This window comes from Myotis daubentonii, chromosome 15 (genome assembly GCF_963259705.1).
Source record: "Myotis daubentonii chromosome 15, mMyoDau2.1, whole genome shotgun sequence".
Classification (NCBI taxonomy): Eukaryota; Metazoa; Chordata; class Mammalia; order Chiroptera; family Vespertilionidae; genus Myotis; species Myotis daubentonii.
Window position 1 is genome coordinate 49,858,130 of NC_081854.1, and position 17,994 is coordinate 49,876,123.

Here is a 17,994-nt window from a genome sequence, read left to right on the forward strand (position 1 = left end):
AGATACTGCACAATGAGTCTCAAAAAGTAAGACTCTGATTCTCTTCAACCCTTTGCTACCCATCCTTTTAAACATGGCGAATCACAACAAATGCTTTGTAAATAGAGGTACATGGTTGCTTTAAAAATAAGAATTGTCCTAATTTTCCTTGGGTGGTCCCCTGGGTATGGTGACGTTTGTGATTTGACAAGTATGTGGGATTCTCTTAAGTTTGTTAGTAACCATAGTGACTCTGGTTTTGCGGTCCAGGAATTAGCTATTATGTTGGTCGATCCCGCTCCCCTCGCACACCCCCCCCCCCGAAATATGCATGTGTATGGATATACTACAAAAGTATAATAATTCAGGTTATTCAGATTCCCAGTTCTTGTCAGGCAGGATTCAGGCCTCCCAAATGATTAATTAAGGCCATAGAGTCCTCCTGGGAGCCCTTTGCCATGGATCAGTTTTGTTTACTTTCAAAGTGTTCAAAGTCATTGAACCCAAGCACTGATTTTGAAGCAGGTGCCTGTAGCCCAGACATTTCCATAACAGATGGCATAAGAGTCACCAACATAGATATGCTCCCTTCAGTTTGGTTTGATCCATTCACTCGCTCATTCACTTATTATTTTAACACATAAATTAGGGTGTCTACCATATGCTGGGTATTCATCACTCCTCACTGATGAAAGGCAAAGTCTAGTGAGAAAGGAACAGCCAAGATTTCAGAAAATTATTTAATACCTTGAATACCATAGGCAGCACAGAATGTGTTATTTGCCCCCACAATCTTTATTGCAGGAAGATACTGTGGTTTCATTGATGCACACACTTTTGTATATGAATCTCAAAATCATGTTATCTAGTCTTCTCACATTCTAGCTAAGTTAACATCCTCATCCTAGCCAGTTTGGCTCAGTGGATAGAGCATTGGCCAGAAGACTGAAAGGTCCCGGGTTCCATTCTGGTCAAGAACACGTACCTTGGTTGCAGGCTCAATCCCACCCTGATCAGGAGACAATCAATTGAGACATGTTGATGTTTCTCTACCTCTCCCCCGCCCTTCACTCTCTCAAAATAATAATAATAATAATAATAATAATAATAATAATAATAATAGAAAAAATATCGTCAGGTGAGGATTAACAAAACGAAACAAAAAAAGAACTAACATCCTCTAAATCTCAGATTACATTTTCCCTCACCACCTGACCTGTAAAAAATTCGCTCTCCACAAGAGCCTACCTACCATCTTGACACTGGTCTGCTAGTCCTAGAACAAATCACTTGCCTGGGTTCGCCCACAGAATAGGCAAAAGACCCTGGTGAAATATGTTTGTTATACTGCGCTCATCACAGACTAAAAGATCTTGTACACTGATGACCACCTCAGCCCTCCTGTAGTTAGATTGTTTTAAAAGGCAGGATGTTTAATCTCCCATTCTAACATACCCCCACTGTGTGATATGCTGGACTGTTGAGTGGCTATTCGAAGTTGTCACAGTGGCCTGATGTCCTGTAAGAGCCGGGGGGTACAGATTATCCTGGAGACACACATGCCCTTTCAGAAATCAGTGCTTGTTATGAACATATAATTGACTTAAAGAGGTAGAGTTAACTTGCTTTGGTGATACCCCAGCTCAACTTGAGAGAGCAATTTGGGAAAGAAAGAACCGAAGAAGAAAAATAAATGGTGTTAACCAAGCTTATTCAAAGAACAGAATCACAATTCTGCCCTTCAGTTTCTTGGATTTTTTTCCCCCAAATACTTTCAGGTGATATTCCCATAAGCCTCTCTCAGATTTACAGGAATTTCTCAATACATACATATACACATATAAAATTCTGTTAACATTATTACATGATGCATTTTTTATAACTTGGGGAAAAGTTAGTGAGTGATGAATAACTGTTGTAACTATGATGATTAAAGTGTATATATGTGGTGTTTAATATTTATAATCGATACAATGGTAAATGTATAGATTTTTCTTATCTTCAGGTAAACACATTTTTTGAAATTTTATGAAAGGTTATACATACTGAAAACTACACATATTATAACTGTCTAACACCATACATTTCCACCAGCTAAATACACTCATGCAGGCACTTTTAGGGGATCGCTTCCTGCTAGCGGCTGGCCCTGCCCCGACACAGTCCAGGACATTTCACGTGTAATGAAACCTCCTGGTTCTTGACTCACCCAGGAAAAATTTCATGGCTGAGTTGCAGTGAGAACAATGCAAGTTGAATTCAGGTAGTAAAAAGCAGCCAGGGTGTAGGCACTGCTGTGAGAGAGGCAAAAGGATGCATCTGAGCAGACATGGCAATTCACCAGAAAGCTGTGCACATGGTCAGTCAGTTCTTGGGATTTTAATGTGTTTCCAAGGGGAATTGTTTATGAACTTTGTGAACCAAAATTCTGACTGCGCCTTCTGATTGGGAGGGGTTCTTGTTCCTAATATGGTCCTTTCCAGAAGTGTCATGGCCTTTATCCCCTGGTGGGGAGGGTGGCGGTCCTACTTGTGGTGTCAGTTTTCATTATAATGATGGTATAATGAGCCTTGGGTCTTCTCTGGTCAGTGTTTCCTCTATCTTGGATTAGTCTGGGTCTCACTGGTTTTTCTTATCTGCCTTCCTGACTGTGGTGATTTAAATCATCTGCTCATAGGCACCATCAGTTAGGGAAGATAGAGTCTTCACCATTTATTAGCTGGCTGTTGATTGCTCAACCATTCCAGCTGTTTGTTCAGTTATTTTTCTCATTCCACTTGCCAGGGAATCTTCCTGGTTTCTTACTAACCTGCCTCAACACCATTCACATACACAAAACACAAACATTATCCGTACCCCAGAATTTTCCCCTTCTTATGCTTGTGTTTCCTTTCTGCACCCTCTAAACCCTACAGCCATCCTGACTTCTTTTGCATTTAATAAAAATATACACAATTTATAATCTTACTTTTAGTACGTAATTGCTTGTGTCTGGCTTCAGTAAACATTACGCTTGTGGTTTCATCTCTCTTTCTTTGTCTGGTTTATTGTTTTGATTCTCGTAGCCATATTTTTTATCATGACAGTTGATACAGCCATAAGCCAATTATTTTAAAAGCTTATTCAAAATAAAATATGTGGCAAATTCATTCATTTCCTCTAAGTAATAGCCTGTACATTAGAGACTCAATTTGCTTTTATGGTCATTGTTCTCTTAAGCAGTTAACATATCGAAATTTTAGAAATACAATTAACCTAGGGTCAGGTTTCCTACCTTTCAGGTAAACCATCTCCTGCTAAAGTACAGTTTTATATTTGGAATTCTTAGGTAAAGCAAAACTTATTTTGGATCATGAAATACCATTATAATCAAAACATGTTTTACTCCATTTTTGTATAAGTGAATGAAGTAACAAAAAATATGTTTATGCAAGGGTATCATTTGGTGAAAATAAGGCAAAACCTCAAGTCTCTTCTTCCCAGTAACATTCAGCCTCACTTATGGAAACTACATAATATAATAGATTAAATGGATTTAAATTTAATTTAAATCCACTGACGGTAAACACATTCCCTTCCCTCTCTCATCACTCTTTCATTCTAGCTCAGTGCTAGGCACACCTTTGCCTACACTTATTTTAAACAACTAAACTAAAATCTAGTAATGTTTGGTCAATAGGAATGGTAGGTTGAATAATTACCACCAATAGATGTTTGTGTGAACATGTTATGGATATGATATGGAGGTAAGGGTACAATTGGACTTAAGGTTGCTAATCATCTCCCCTTGAAATGGGAAGATGATCCAGAATTGTTCACGTAGATCCAATGCAATCACAACAACCCTTCTCATTAGAAGAGGGAGGCAGAAGAGGAGGTGAGATTCAGAGAAAGATTTGAAGATGCCATAATTCTCTAGCTTTGAAGATGGGGAAAGGGAAGAAAATGGATATTCTTCCAGAGCCACTAGAAGGAACTTATCCCTGCTTGATTTTAGTTCAGTGAGAATCATTTTGGATTTCTAACTTCCATAACTATAATATAATAAACCATGCTTCTCAACTGGTGGTAATTTGTAACAATAGAATAGAAACATAATATCATTGGTGTGAGTAATTGACTAATAAAAATTCCTTTTTCTGGATCAAAAAAAAAAAAGAGAGGGCAATTGATAACTTTTGTTTTCTTTCTCAGAATGTGATGACTATTTTACCTCCTTCCACAAAGCAAATATAAGTACCAGATGATTCTTTAGCAAATTCTTGTCTTTAATTCCTGAGTAAGATGGCATTTTTGTAAATGAAGCAAATGTACTTCTGTCTTGGCCAGGAAATATATGTATTGCTTGAAAGTTGAATGTGGACATGGGCAAAATGAAGGTCCTTTTTTTCTTTGCTTTTGCCAGGATAAGACTGTCTTTGTTCCCCTACTGATGGTATAAAGGCTAACTGATGGGGGATGGGCAAGGTACCTCTCTGACCCCCCCCCCCCACCCGTGCCTGCTAATGGAGGACTTGCCTCCAAGGCTAGTTCTCCAGAACATATCCCAGAGAGTGAGTTAAATATAGTTTCCCTACTTAAGTTTAATTATAACTGTTTTCTCGTGTTCCCATAAGAAATATTTCAGCATGTGAAAATCTGGTGCATATGGAAATAGGAAATTCATCAGGGCCGTGGGGTACCTTGCTTCGCAGTAATGTAAGGAGCCCTTTTCGTTTTGAATGCCAAAATTGTTCCAACAAATCTGGAGTTTTGTCACTGAGTGAGAAATTAGAGTTAAATACTCAGAGCTGGGAATGGCACTGAAACACATAGATGGAAAATAACCAAAGAGTAGAGGTAGCCCTGCTCCTTATTCTTAAATAATAAATTAAATGATAATGAACGTAAAAGCCCTTTAAAACCCGCTTACAAAAATGGCCTGCAATGTGGAGCCAGCAAAAATTTGCAAAATAGCTTAATACTGCTTTTTTTTATGTTGAAATCCTGCCTACCCTTCCCACCCCCCTAAAGTGATGGTATTAGTTGGTGGGATCTTTTTAATATATATATATATATATATATATATATATATATATATATATATATATATATATATATATATTTTTTTTTTCTTATTGGTTTCAGAGAGTAAGGGAAGGAGAGATAGAATCATCAATGACGAGAGAGAATCATTGATCCGATGCCTTCTGCACACCTCCCACTGGGGATTGAGCGTGAAACATGGGCATGTACCCTGTCAGGGAACTGAACTATTCATAGGTCAATGCTCAACCACTGAGCCACACCATCTGGGCCTTAATAGCAATTTCTGATTCCAGCAGAGAAAGGAGAAGGCACTGTTGGCCAAGCGCGATGCTAGCATGGGGAAGAGGATCAGGCAAAGGGCTCATTAGCATTCCTACACACATGATCCATCGCCTTCTCCTTAACTTATCATTACTTGTTAACAGCCGCACTCCCTTTTCTGTCCCTCTTCTATCCACTTTGACCTTTGCAAATGAGATTCTGAGGAGTTGTCATGCCAGACATAGATGAATATCCCAGAGAGGAAAGTGTTATATGCAGGGTTATGGAATGCTTTATAGATACAACAAATTCTCAGTTTTGAAAATCACATGAGACACGGTTTCCTTTTTATTCCCTACAAGGGAAGAGCTATCTCTTCAAAAATTTTTAGAAAGTTAAGCAATATTTGTATTCAATGATTATGCACTATAGGGGTTGTCCAAAGTAGGTTTACAGTTGTGAGTACACAGCTTTATTCTTGTATTACATTTATTCATTATTGTATTATTTATTTGCATTGCAACTGTAAACCCACTTTTGCCCATCCCTGTATGTGTCAGTATAGATGTTTAGTAAATTTACACTTAATCTTTTTATATAACGCTCTGAGTTAATGTTATTACCCACCTTCCCAGCTAGTATACAGGTGCAGAAGACTTTACCTACTTGCTCAATGACTGCACTAGTGAATTGTAGAAGAACCGAAGAATACCAAAGTCCAAAGCATGAATGACTACCCGTTCTCATGTGATTTAAATATCCCCTATGATCTCATTACCACAACCAATACCTCCATCCACTGTTGTTGGGAAACCTGATTATAAGATTCTAATTTTTTGATGTCACTGAGACTGATAATGGGAAGTAACAATGTGGCTTGAGATGAAATACATTGACTTACGTTTTCCCAGTCCTTTTGACAATGGTTTCTCAGGTTCTGGAAGGCAATCGCCTCAGGTCTCTCAGGAGTCTTCCAGCTGCAGCTGCTAAGACATTTGTGGTGGGTTGGGACTGTGTTTTGGAAGAAGTTTTGAAAAGCACAACCACAATATAAAACTACTCATTTTATTTTCTTCAATTATACAATGGGAGATGGGGCTTATTTCATTTCGTCTGGAATATAAAATTCAAGTGGGAAATCTAAGGGAAAATGGGAACACTTCTGGATGTAAGAAGCATCCTGTGCCCTAGAAGAGGCAGGTACCTCCTCCATGCTTAACTGTCACACCTCAGGCTAATACTGAGAATTAGATCTCATTAATCGTGAAATTCAAGAAGAGATCTAGGAATTTCATTCTGGGTATGAAGACGGGACCTCTTTTCTTACAGTACCAGGCAGAAAGCAATTAGAGAAGGCAGAATTTTAAAAAGAAAAAAATGCAGGAGTATGGAGCCATACTCTGACTTCAGTATACAGTCATGATAGATAACAGCTCCTCTTTTCCAAAACATGCATCTTCTGCAGAAGATGCTTTATTCTTGTGGTTTTCCTTGACAGGGAGCTGAGAATGAATGTTGGGATAGACAAGAGCATTGTATTGAGACTTGGGCGACTCAAATTCAGTTGTCAGCTTTGCACCTCCCAAACGGAGTCACCCGGTGGGAAGTATTTGACCTTCGTAGTTGTCAATGATAACATTTGGCTAAGAAGATCAAGTAAAGTACATCAAGAATAGGAGAAAAGGGCAAATCTTTTTTGTCTTTTTTCTAGCAGTTGATAGAACCTGTCTCGAAAATCATGTTGTAGCAGAGTCACACAGTGAATCAGGGAGGAAGGTTGCAGGGACCCATTCGTGATGTCTGCCATGGGCACAGGCTGAGAAGCATCATTGTGTCTGATAGATGTTTGTCATCCCAGGATTTCACCATCATCCAGATTGACTATTCTCAGTGACTCTGAATCACTTTTCCTTACTCTTGGATAAAACTGTTTTAGATTTAGGGAGAAAATTTGGCCAAAGAAAGGGCAACATTTGTAGATTGTCTTTTTATGCATTACGCCATAACTGCAATGGAAGCAAGGAGTTTGTGTCTTTGGGTTTTACATGGTATTTATAGAGATGAGCCAATTATTGCCACATAGTAGGTGTTTAATAAACATATTACGGAACCACTGAATTACTCAGCACTGCCTCTGAAGGAATCATGTACAGTATTCCATCTCCCACTGGCATCCCCTGAAAGAAGCAGCTATTACACCAGTTTGGAATACTGGAGTGTATTTAAGACACAGAAACCTAAAGAACAAAGCATAAAACATTGCTTAACGGAGTCGCTGGAGTAATGCAGATAACCCAGTAAGGAGGGCATGGTACAGAGTCCAGGGATGTGTTTATATTTTAATGCTGTGACTGTTTTTAAGGTCTGCTATGCAGTTTTTGTCAGGCAAGTTCACCATTCATTCCCCCTAAGCTCATAACGGAGTGTGTCTGCCGTCACCAGCTGCCAGCTCACCTTCGTCCTCTTCCCACAGCTCAGGGTCATGGAGGTGGTGCATCTGGCAGATAAGTGCATAAAGGTAGAGGGAAACAGTGTGCAGTCACGCCAGCCTGTCAAATGTCTGGCTCAAAAGAACAAAAGACAGACTAGCCAGTTCTAATTGACCAGAATAGTTTAGGTTTCTTCTTTCCAAATCACCCTTGGGGAAAAAATAGTAGTTATTGGCTACTATTATTAAAACACTAAAAAATAGGCATTGCTTGCCTGGCTGGTGTGGCTCACTGGTTGAGGGTCGACCTATGAACCAAGAGGTTATGTTTTGATTCCCAGTCAGGGCACATGCCTGATTTGTGGACTCAATCCCCAGTAGGGGGCTTGCAGAAGGCAGCTGATCAATGATTCTCTCTCATCATTGATGTTTCTCTCTCTCTCTCTCTCTCTCTCTCTCTCTCTCTCTCTCTCTCTCTCTCTCTCTCTCCCCCTCTCTCTTCCTCTCTGAAATAAATAATCTATATATATGCAAAGTGTTCCTGCAGGAGTTCAACCAGGAGACCAGGAGTTCGATCGCTCGCTATGACGTGTGCTGACCACCAGGGGGCAGCGCAGAATGAAGGAAGGCCCCAGCCAGCAGCCAGGGAAGGGAGGCCCCGGCTGGCAGCTGGAAGGCCCTATCAGCCCTGATTGCCGGCCAGGCCTAGGAACCCTACCCATGTACAAATTTAGTATACTAGAGGCCCAATGCATGAAATTCATGCAAGAGTAGGCCTTCCTTCCCCTAGCTGCCAGCATTGGCTTCCCTCTTTCACCCAGGACCCTGGCTTCCTTCCGGAACCTGGAACCCCGGCTTCCCTCGCAGCCCTGGCTTCATCTGGAAAGTCATCCGTAAGGACCTCCTGAAGGACATCTGGTCTAATTAGCATATTATGCTTTTATTATTATAGATATATATATCCTATATAATAAAACCCTAGTATGCAAATAGACTGAATGGCAGAATGACTGGTCGCTGTGACGCGAACTGACCAACTGACCACTGGGGGCAGACGCTCAACACAGGAGCTGCCCCGGTGGTCAGTGCACTCCCACAGTGGGAGCACCACTCAGCCAGAAGCCGGGATCATGGCTGGCGATAGCAGTGGCAGTGGCAGGAGTCTCTCCCGCCTCCGCTGCAGGCGGGTGGTAAGGAGCGAGGGGTCCCAGACTGTGAGAGGGCACAGGATGGGCTGAGGAAACTCCACAGGTGCATAAAATTTCATGCACTGGGCCTCTAGTGTGTGTGTGTGTGTGTGTGTGTGTGTGTGTGTGTGTGTATGTGTTAAGCATTGCTCATGCTTTTTAATGCATTATGTCCAGAGGCACTTGCATTTTTACTCTAACCTTCACAATACTTCTCTCCAGAATATTTTCAAACTCAGTCTATAGATTCCTGAATGACTGTCTGTTTTCAGTGGGTTCTGCTAGTACTCTGCCTAATGCTTGGACTTCTATAATAGGGCATTATTTTTACATTAAGGACAATTAGAGTGCTATGACCACGTTATGAGCAGCTTCTGCCATTCACATCAGTACGGCAGGAGACTGATGTGATCATAGGCAGAGAGTGTCTGGCTTTCACATCAAGCAAAGCATCTCTTACACCAAGTGGCTTTGGCCTCTGCAGTGTTTGCAGATATTTTCTTGCTGATTTCCATGTTTTCCTGTTTGGAAAACATATTTGTCAAGGTCATTGTCTTTAATGTCAATTATGTCACAAGTTTTACCTGTGTGATATTAAATAATTTAAATTTGTTTTACGGTTTCCTCATCTGTAAAACAGGGGCATAATAATTATCTTAAAATATTAGAGTAATATATTAAATATTACAATATTCACTAATAGCAAACAAGAATTCTATATTCATAACATCCTCACCAACACTTGTCTTTTGTTTTGTTTTGTTTTTATAATAGCATCCTGACAGGTATGAGGTGCTATCTCACTGTAGTTTTGATTTGCATTTCCCTGGTAATTTGTGATGTTGAGCAATTTTTTCATATATTTGTTGGCCATTAATATATCTTCTTTGGATAAATAGCTGTTCAAGTTCTTAGTTCATTTTTAAATTGGGTTGTTAGTGGGGTGTTTGTTTGTGTGTTTTTTTTGCCATGGAGCTGTAGGAGTTCTTTATATATTTTGGATATTAACCCCTTCTCGAATATATGGTCTACCAATATGTTCTCCATTTGGCAGTGGCCTTTTCACTCTGTTGGTTATTTCCTTTGCTGTGCAGAAGAAATGGTGCAGCTGCTATGGAAACCAGCATGGAGATTCTTCCAAAAATTAAAAATAAAACTATTATATGACCCAGAAATTAAAGTTCTGAATATTTATGCAAAAGATTTTAAATTAAGATGTCAAGGAAATATCCCATGTTCATTGCAGTACTATTTACAATAGCCAAAATGTTGAAATGTTCATTGACAAGTGAATGGCAAAAGAAAAAGTGGTATGCACATACAATGGAATACTATACAGCCTTGAAAATGGCAGAAATTCTGCAATATGTGACAACTTGATGAACCTTGAAGACATCATGCTAAGTAAAATAAGCAGCCACAGAAAGACAAATATTGCTTATGATTCCACTTAATATGACATGTCTAAATAGTCAAATTTATAGAATCAAGGAGTGCAATAGAGGGGTGGGTAAGTGGGGAGTTAATCAACAAGCATAAAGTTCCAATTAAGGAAGATGAAAAAGCCCTAGAGATCTTTTGTGCAACATTGACCCTATAGTCAATAATACTATATTTTATTCTCAAAATTTTATTGTGAAGGTAAATCTCATATTATTCTTGCCTCATAAAAATAATTTTAAAATAAGTATAATAAGACAACATGTACTTAGAATACTGCCTGCTACAGAGTTATCCATCGTTAAAAAATAAGTATTTGAAAAAGCATTATTTTTTATCAGTACAGTAAAATGATCCTCTATGCTGCATGGGGTAAAAAAAAAAAAAAAGTAGTTTATGGATAGAAAATCCCAAGTACTACTGACAAGTACTTTCATGAATGAAATTATTAGCGTGTAAAGAAGACCCACTGAATTTTCATTTGCTGACATTAAGTTAGAGATAAAGAAAGAAATGGGAGATTTGGGGGGTGACCTCTGACTTCTGGCAGGCTACGTGCAATAACCCTAATGAAAGTGACTGAAGACTCCATGCATTTGTAATGATTTTACTTAGCTAGCCTCTGCAAGACCAGCCTTAAGAGAAAATAATCCTTTCATCTTTTCATGGAGATTGTTCTACTAAGTATCATGCAGATGTATCACATACTTACATAGCATCAGCTGTGAAAGGCCATAAAATATTTATGAAGAAATATAGAAGTTTTCAAACTTTTGAACAATAATAGATACAGAGGCAGAGCTGCCTCAAACAGATTGTCGAGCTGCAGCGGGAAGGCCGGGGAGGGTTGGGGGGCAGGAGGTAGGGGGGTAAGAGATCAACTAAAGGACTTGTATGCATGCATATAAGCATAACCAATGGACATAAGACACTGGGTGATAGGGGAGGCTAGGGGACTGTCTAGGGCGGGGGGATAAAATGGATACATATGTAATACCCTTTGTAATACTTTAAGCAATAAAAAAAAAAATTTAAAAAAAAAAAAAAGAAATATAGAAGTTTTCAAAACATTCAAATATTGGCTGCAAACATTAAAATATATTTATAGGAGCTCTCTGGCCAAACAAAAGATATTTCAAAGTTTCACACTGGAAAAATTCGCAGGCAGTAATTTTATTGTTAGAAGTCCCTTCAACCAATATTTGATCTTTCACAATCTCTTCACGCTCCCATTGTGATGTGTAGGCTTTGGAAATTGGACAGTGTGGACTCCATCCTCATTTGCAGACTTAGTAACGGCTGCAGTCCAAAATAGCCTTCTCAGTAATTTGGAAAATCATCTACAGTACCACTCACTAAAAGCATTTACAATAAATATATTTTATTACAATAAGAGAAAGTATTGGCTCATTAAAACAAATTTAACCATATGGAGAGATTTTTTTTGAAAATAAATGTATGTTTTCTAGGAATGACTCATGGAGATATGTTGTCAGGGTCACTACAGTGAACCTGTTGGAATAATTTTTGAGCACCGTTCTTCATTATTCTCACTTTTTATGAACATGGAAGGATAGGAGGAAATGACCCAATTATGCACAACTATTCATTTAAAAACTCACCATGCTATTTTAAAAACTCAATAGGTTAAACACACACACACACACACACACACACACACACATACACACACACACACACAAAACCTCATAAAGATACCACTTACATCAAGCTGGTATAGGAAAGAGGAGGACTTATTAATTCATGCAACTGAAATCCAAGTAGAAGCTCTGTCTTCCATTATAGACAAATACAAGGCTCAGTAAATGTAATCCGAGTTGTATGTGTGACTTCCTTTGATATATCTCAGGATTTAAAACGGACTGATGAATGGAGAGAAGCATGAATAGATGAATGGGTGCATGAAAAACCAACTGTGGGGTAAAGTTAATTTTAGAATCTAAGTGGTTGGCAACCATGTGATTACTGTAAAATAGCTCTACCCTTTCTGTATATATGAACATTTTTTATGACAAACGTTGTGGGAAATGTTATCAGGGCTTAGTTTCTCTGTCAAAAAAGTTATAGCAGCACTAGCCTAAAGGCTATCAGATATCACTAAATAATCTATGAAATTCAAGGAAAACATTTTAGTGAATTTCATTGGTTGTCGTTGGACCACATGCCCTATTCTGAACCAATCACCGCAGTTAGGAGATTACAATGCTCTGATTGATTGGCTGTGAGTGATTCATATGCTTCACTCCTGGATATAGGACGGATTCCATGCCAGAAAACAGGATTGAGAATTGGGTGAGGGGCTGACTCTATCTAACTACCAAAATTGGAAGCTTTTTGTGACATAAAATTCAATTCCTGGAAAATCATTCAGATTTGATGAGTAGACTGTTACACTCATGATAAAACACAATTTCTGATGGTAGAATGACGCAACGGTCTAGTCACCGAAAGCCATTTGTTCTCTCCACAGGTTATGCAGTGTAATGCAAGTTAATATAATCTTAGGCATTTTACTTGATTTTGGAAGGCAGTGGTGCTGCTCCTGAAAAAAGCAGGCACAGATGAAATGAAAACAAGTGTATTCCAAGATTCTTGTGTATAAACACTGGCTCTGAAAAGCAAAAAACACTGAAACACTGTTGGGCTCACTGCACTCTGTATCACAACCAAGAAAATGATTCCTAAGAATCTTAGTCCCTGGTCTACTCTCCAGTGAACACTTCCCTTATAGTTCTGTCTTAGAACCAGGGCTTGGCTCCCAAGTATCAATCAGCTGGGTAAGAAAAGTTTTTGATAGGACTCCAAGATTGACAATGTATACTGAAACATTATCATTGCATACTTCCCATGGCACTAGCCAAGCAACTCTCAACCTTTGAGATCTGTTACCACAATACATACAAGTCAATCTGGATTCCTGGAAAAGATGTGGTAGGCTTTATGTTGGAAGACATGGGTTGAAATTCCAGATTAACCTTGGGCAAATAACCAAAAGTAAGCCTCTTGGTTTTAATGAAGATGTATCTCAGATGATCATTGGAGGATTAAGCAACTGTTTGTGTGTATTGCTTATACAGCCTGCTATAGAACTGGTGTGCATTAAAAAGATATAGAGAGCCCTAACCAATTTGGCTCAGTGGATAGAGCATCAGCCTGCGGACTCAAGGGTTGCAGGTTTGATTCCAGTCAAGGGCATGTACCTTGGTTGCGGGCACATACCCAGTAGGGAGTGTGCAGGAAGCAGCTGATCGATGTTTCTCTCTCATTGATGTTTCTAACTCTCTATCCCTCTCCCTTCCTCTCTGTAAAAAAATCAATAAAATATATTTTTTAAAAACCCAGCAAGTATTTTAAAAAAAGAGAAAGAGATAGACATAGAAATTGAAAATCTAAGCTTTAACTATAAATAATTATTTAGTTGCTTCATTTATAGTGCAAAAAATATTTTTCATACATTATATCCATTGCGAAATCCTTGAGTAAATTATCCTATATAATAAAAACCTAATATGCAAATTGACCAAACAGTGGAACAACTGGTTGGCGGGGGGCAGAGCCGGTGAGCAGGTGGTGCCAGGCCAGCCAAGGCAGGTGCCAGTGGGCAGAGGGAGGGGATGGTGATGGGAGGGGCAGTGACCAGTGGCGGCGGAGGGGCGATTGGGGGGGGGCACCAGCTGCTCACTGGCTGGTGCTGTCCCCTAATCAGCCCCCTTGTTGCCTCCACAGAGGGAGGCCACCAGAAAGCAGTGGAGACCAGACTGCGGCTTCAGTCCGCTCACTGTGGACATCCCCCAAGGGCTTCTGGACTGTGAGAGGGTGCAGGCCAGGCTGAGGGACCCCCCTGAGTGCATGAATTTTCGTGCACCGGGCCTCTAGTGACAAATAATGTTCACTTCATTTTGCAAATGAGGAAACTGAAGTTTAGCAAGTTGAATTATTTTGCTAAATTCTACTATAGCTAGTACATAGTAGAGTTAGATTTAAACTAAAATCTGAACAACTTTGAGAATCAAGAGTGTGGACATAGAGTGTAGATATTTTAACTAAATAAAATACTCCTAATTTTTAATATGTGCATTGAATTTTCTCTGATTCCAAAAGAGAAATAAATCTTAAGAAGAACCCAACAGGCTATGGCCTGGTAGCTCAGGAGGTTAGAGCATTGTCCCGATGCACCAATGTTGTGGGTTCAATCCCAGGTCAGGACACATTCAAGAATCAACCAATGCATTCGTAAATAAGTGGAACAACAATCTCTCTCTCTCACTATCTCTCTCTCTCTCCCTCTCTCTTTTTCTCTCTTTCAAAACCAATCAATGGTAATAAAAAGAAGAACCCAATAATGCATTTACTACTTCCTTTATATTTAGCTCCTGGACAAAGCAGACTCTTTAACCCTATGTAATTGTAGCCTCAAGAAATATAGCAAGTGTGGGTAATAGATTTTTCCAGTTTCTTATGGTGACTTTATCGCCATGACTGAGAATATTAAATGTGATAGTCCATGGATAAAATGAGCCCTCCAGATGATAAGAGCAGCACAGGCATCAATATATTCAGAAAAGTCATGCCATGCATGGTTCAGCTTCATTCGCACCAAAGCACTTATTTTCTTTCTTTATGCCCAGTTTAGTTCTTAGTTCAACTAGACTTCCTTTTTGCTCTAGCTATAGGCTTTGATGAGTTTGGTTACAGATTCTAAGTCTCAGACATACTTAGAATCCTTTCTCAGTGAAACCACGGGAAAGAGAGCTATTCATAGCAGTTAACAGATTGCCTCAAATTGTCCATGTTGTCTGGCTGTGACCACACTCTGGGTGGTCGGGCTTGGTCACCTGGATTCAGGACGCTGCCCTCAGGCCAGCCTTGGCGAAGCAGCCCACTCTCTTTGTCCTCCTTAGTTTTGTCATGCACTGTAGCAACATGCTGTTCTGTTTCAGTTGAGTTTTAACTAAAGTCCCTTTTCTAGATGCAGACAATGGAAGAGCAGATGGCACTTTCCGCAGCATGTTTTAGCCAAGATTCCACTCCTAAAGCACACGCAGTTCTTGTTCAATAGCCTTAACATTTTTTTAAAGGGTACAGTTCATCTCACTTGATTTCATGTCAACTCTATTTTTTGGACTTGCTTGCAGCAAAAGTCTTTCATTTCTGATAATAGTGAGTTCTAACCTTACACCAGGTCTTTGATATTCATTATGTCCAATGCTATCACAAATCTCCTAAGTACACACTCAGATTCTCTCCATTTAATTTACCTTTTGACCTCACCATTTAGCTTTAAAGAAAAATAGTCCAAAAAAATAAATACCCTAAATTCTAATCAATGCTCTTAATGATTATATGAACTCAGACAAATAATTATTTTACTTTAAAGAGCGGGGTGTAAGACAAGAATTAGGAAGAGCCAACACATCAAACTAATACTACTTCTTTCACCCAGAACAGAGTTTATTCATTACACTTTCTTAAGTACTAAAGCCATTCTTACTTTATGGACCTTGAAAAACTGGATAAAATATACGTACATTCCTACTATGTGGCTCTCAGAAGTTTCTTCCAGCTCTCACATTCTAGCTTTCAAACTATATCTGCCCCCTGGATTTTATACTAGTATAAATGTTATTATGGATGCGGCTAATTGTATCAAACACCTTTCGGGTATCAATCACTAGATGAGTATTTAAAATACAAAAGTAAATAAAATGGCATCTTCCCTCAAGTGCATGTCTAGTTATGAAGTTCACTGGTTTAAACTACTTATTTTTATTGAGATAAGAGCATGTTTACATTAACTCTTGAGTTACATTTATGTCAGGAGAAAGGTCTTTGCGTATGTGAATTTTAAAACATGGATCCACTCATTGAAAAGTTTTGCCAGACCGGTGTGGCTCAATGGTTGAGCATCAACCTATGTACCAGGAGGTCATGGCTCGATTCGCAGTCAGGGCACATTTCCGGGCTGTGGGCTCGATCCCCAGTGGGGGTTGTGCAGGAGCCGATTGATGATATTCTCTCTCTCTCTCTCTCTCTCTCTCTCTCTCTCTCTCTCTCTCTCTCTCTTCCTTCCTTCCTCCCTCTCTCCCCCTTCCTCTCTAAAGTCAATAAAAATATATTTTTTTAAAAAAAGTTTTCATGAAGACAGGCATAATAGACAGATCTGTTGCCCCAAGATACTTGTGGCCTTGTGTCTGATTTCAGACAGCTCTGAGGCGGCCACTTTTTAGTCTTGCTACCACTTTTTTCCCTGCTAATAGCATTTCACCTCAAGTAGTATGACTGCATGTCTTCATCCCCTGCTCTGAGTGTTATCTGATGCAGCAGGCCGCTGCAGGACTCAGAAAGCATCCATCTGTCCCTTGGCCTCTTTCCCTATTCCTCTGCCCTCAACCCCACCACCAAACTTAGTCCATTTCCATGTGTAAGAGAACGACGTAGAAGCCAAGTTCAGAATAGTCACAACAATCGAATGACAGAAGACTGAACTATTTCACGGCCTGTGTATCTTTTGGCTTAAACTCAGAAGTTCCCTGGGTACCCAGAATCTCAGAAATAAGGTCCTGAAGCACAGACTCAATCTAAGGTCAGAACTTAGCAGAAGTGTGACGCTGCCAATGTTGGGTTCTGGCTCAGCGTAGAGCTATCAGGACAGAGGTCGTTTAGAAGAGTTGGAGATGAGAGACAAAACACACAAAACTATTGGAAGTGGAACAGATGCTTCCGAGTAGTTCAAGCAGTAGGTGATGGGAAGAAACCCAGCCAGGCACAGAAAGTATTCATTAGATGGCCAAAGGAATATAGTAACATAAGCCAACGTGGGGAGCAAAAGGAAAAGCTTTTGTTACATCCAGAATAATATTTATTGAGTTTGTCTTCTTTCATTTTGCTCCTACTACATGGTAAGCTCACTGAGGCCAAGAGCTATGTCTAATCCACTTCATAATTCTGTTCCTTATGACCTGGAACGTACTAAATGTTCCATGCCTGCTTGAGAAATCCACATAGAAACTAAATGAAAAGTAGAATTCCACCACTAAGTAACCTTTAAACTCCCATATTTTCTCCCTCATGCTATCTGACAAGCTTTCACCTTGTCATCAGTTATAGCATTTCCTTTATATGCAAATTATTTTACTTTTTAAATTTTTATGGGAAAAAGAGCCTTATTTATTCAAAGAATGATAAAGAAAATTAACATAGGTTATGAATGGGGCATCCTAAAGAAGATTAACAAGCAGTCAAAGGAATATTTTCAGACTAAACCAACAAAGGGAATGGGAAATTATGAAAGATGAGTAGTGGCAAATGTTTATTAAAAAGTAAGACATTATGCTATCAAAGTATCTCAGGCTTGTGACTTATGACTCAACACTGAATGTCAACTATTGCAAAGATGCCAAAGCATTTAGAAAATATAACACATTAAAAGGCCGTTCTTATCTATCTTCTTTATTTGGTATGTTTTCTTTAAAAAACTGTCAGCTATTGTCAAAGGTTCAAAGACAAAATACATTTAACAGCTTTAAGAGGGTGGCTTGGTACAGTAAGTTTGATACATTAAAGATGTCTTACCTTGCGCATGATAGTTAGCGTCTCTGAAACTTAGGTCTTACATAACTGTCACAACTGGGTATATATAATAATTTTTCT

At 39.2% G+C, this 17,994-nt stretch overlaps 1 long non-coding RNA gene across 1 annotated transcript in view; it reads left to right on the forward strand.

Annotated features, from left to right (window-relative positions):
• Positions 1–13,689, forward strand: part of LOC132216397 (uncharacterized) — a 410,625-nt gene extending 396,936 nt beyond the window's left edge. The window contains exon 2 of the long non-coding RNA XR_009448745.1: positions 13,575–13,689. This is a non-coding gene — a long non-coding RNA (uncharacterized LOC132216397). The remainder of the gene's footprint in view (positions 1–13,574) is intronic.
• The last annotated feature ends 4,305 nt before the right edge of the window (positions 13,690–17,994 follow it).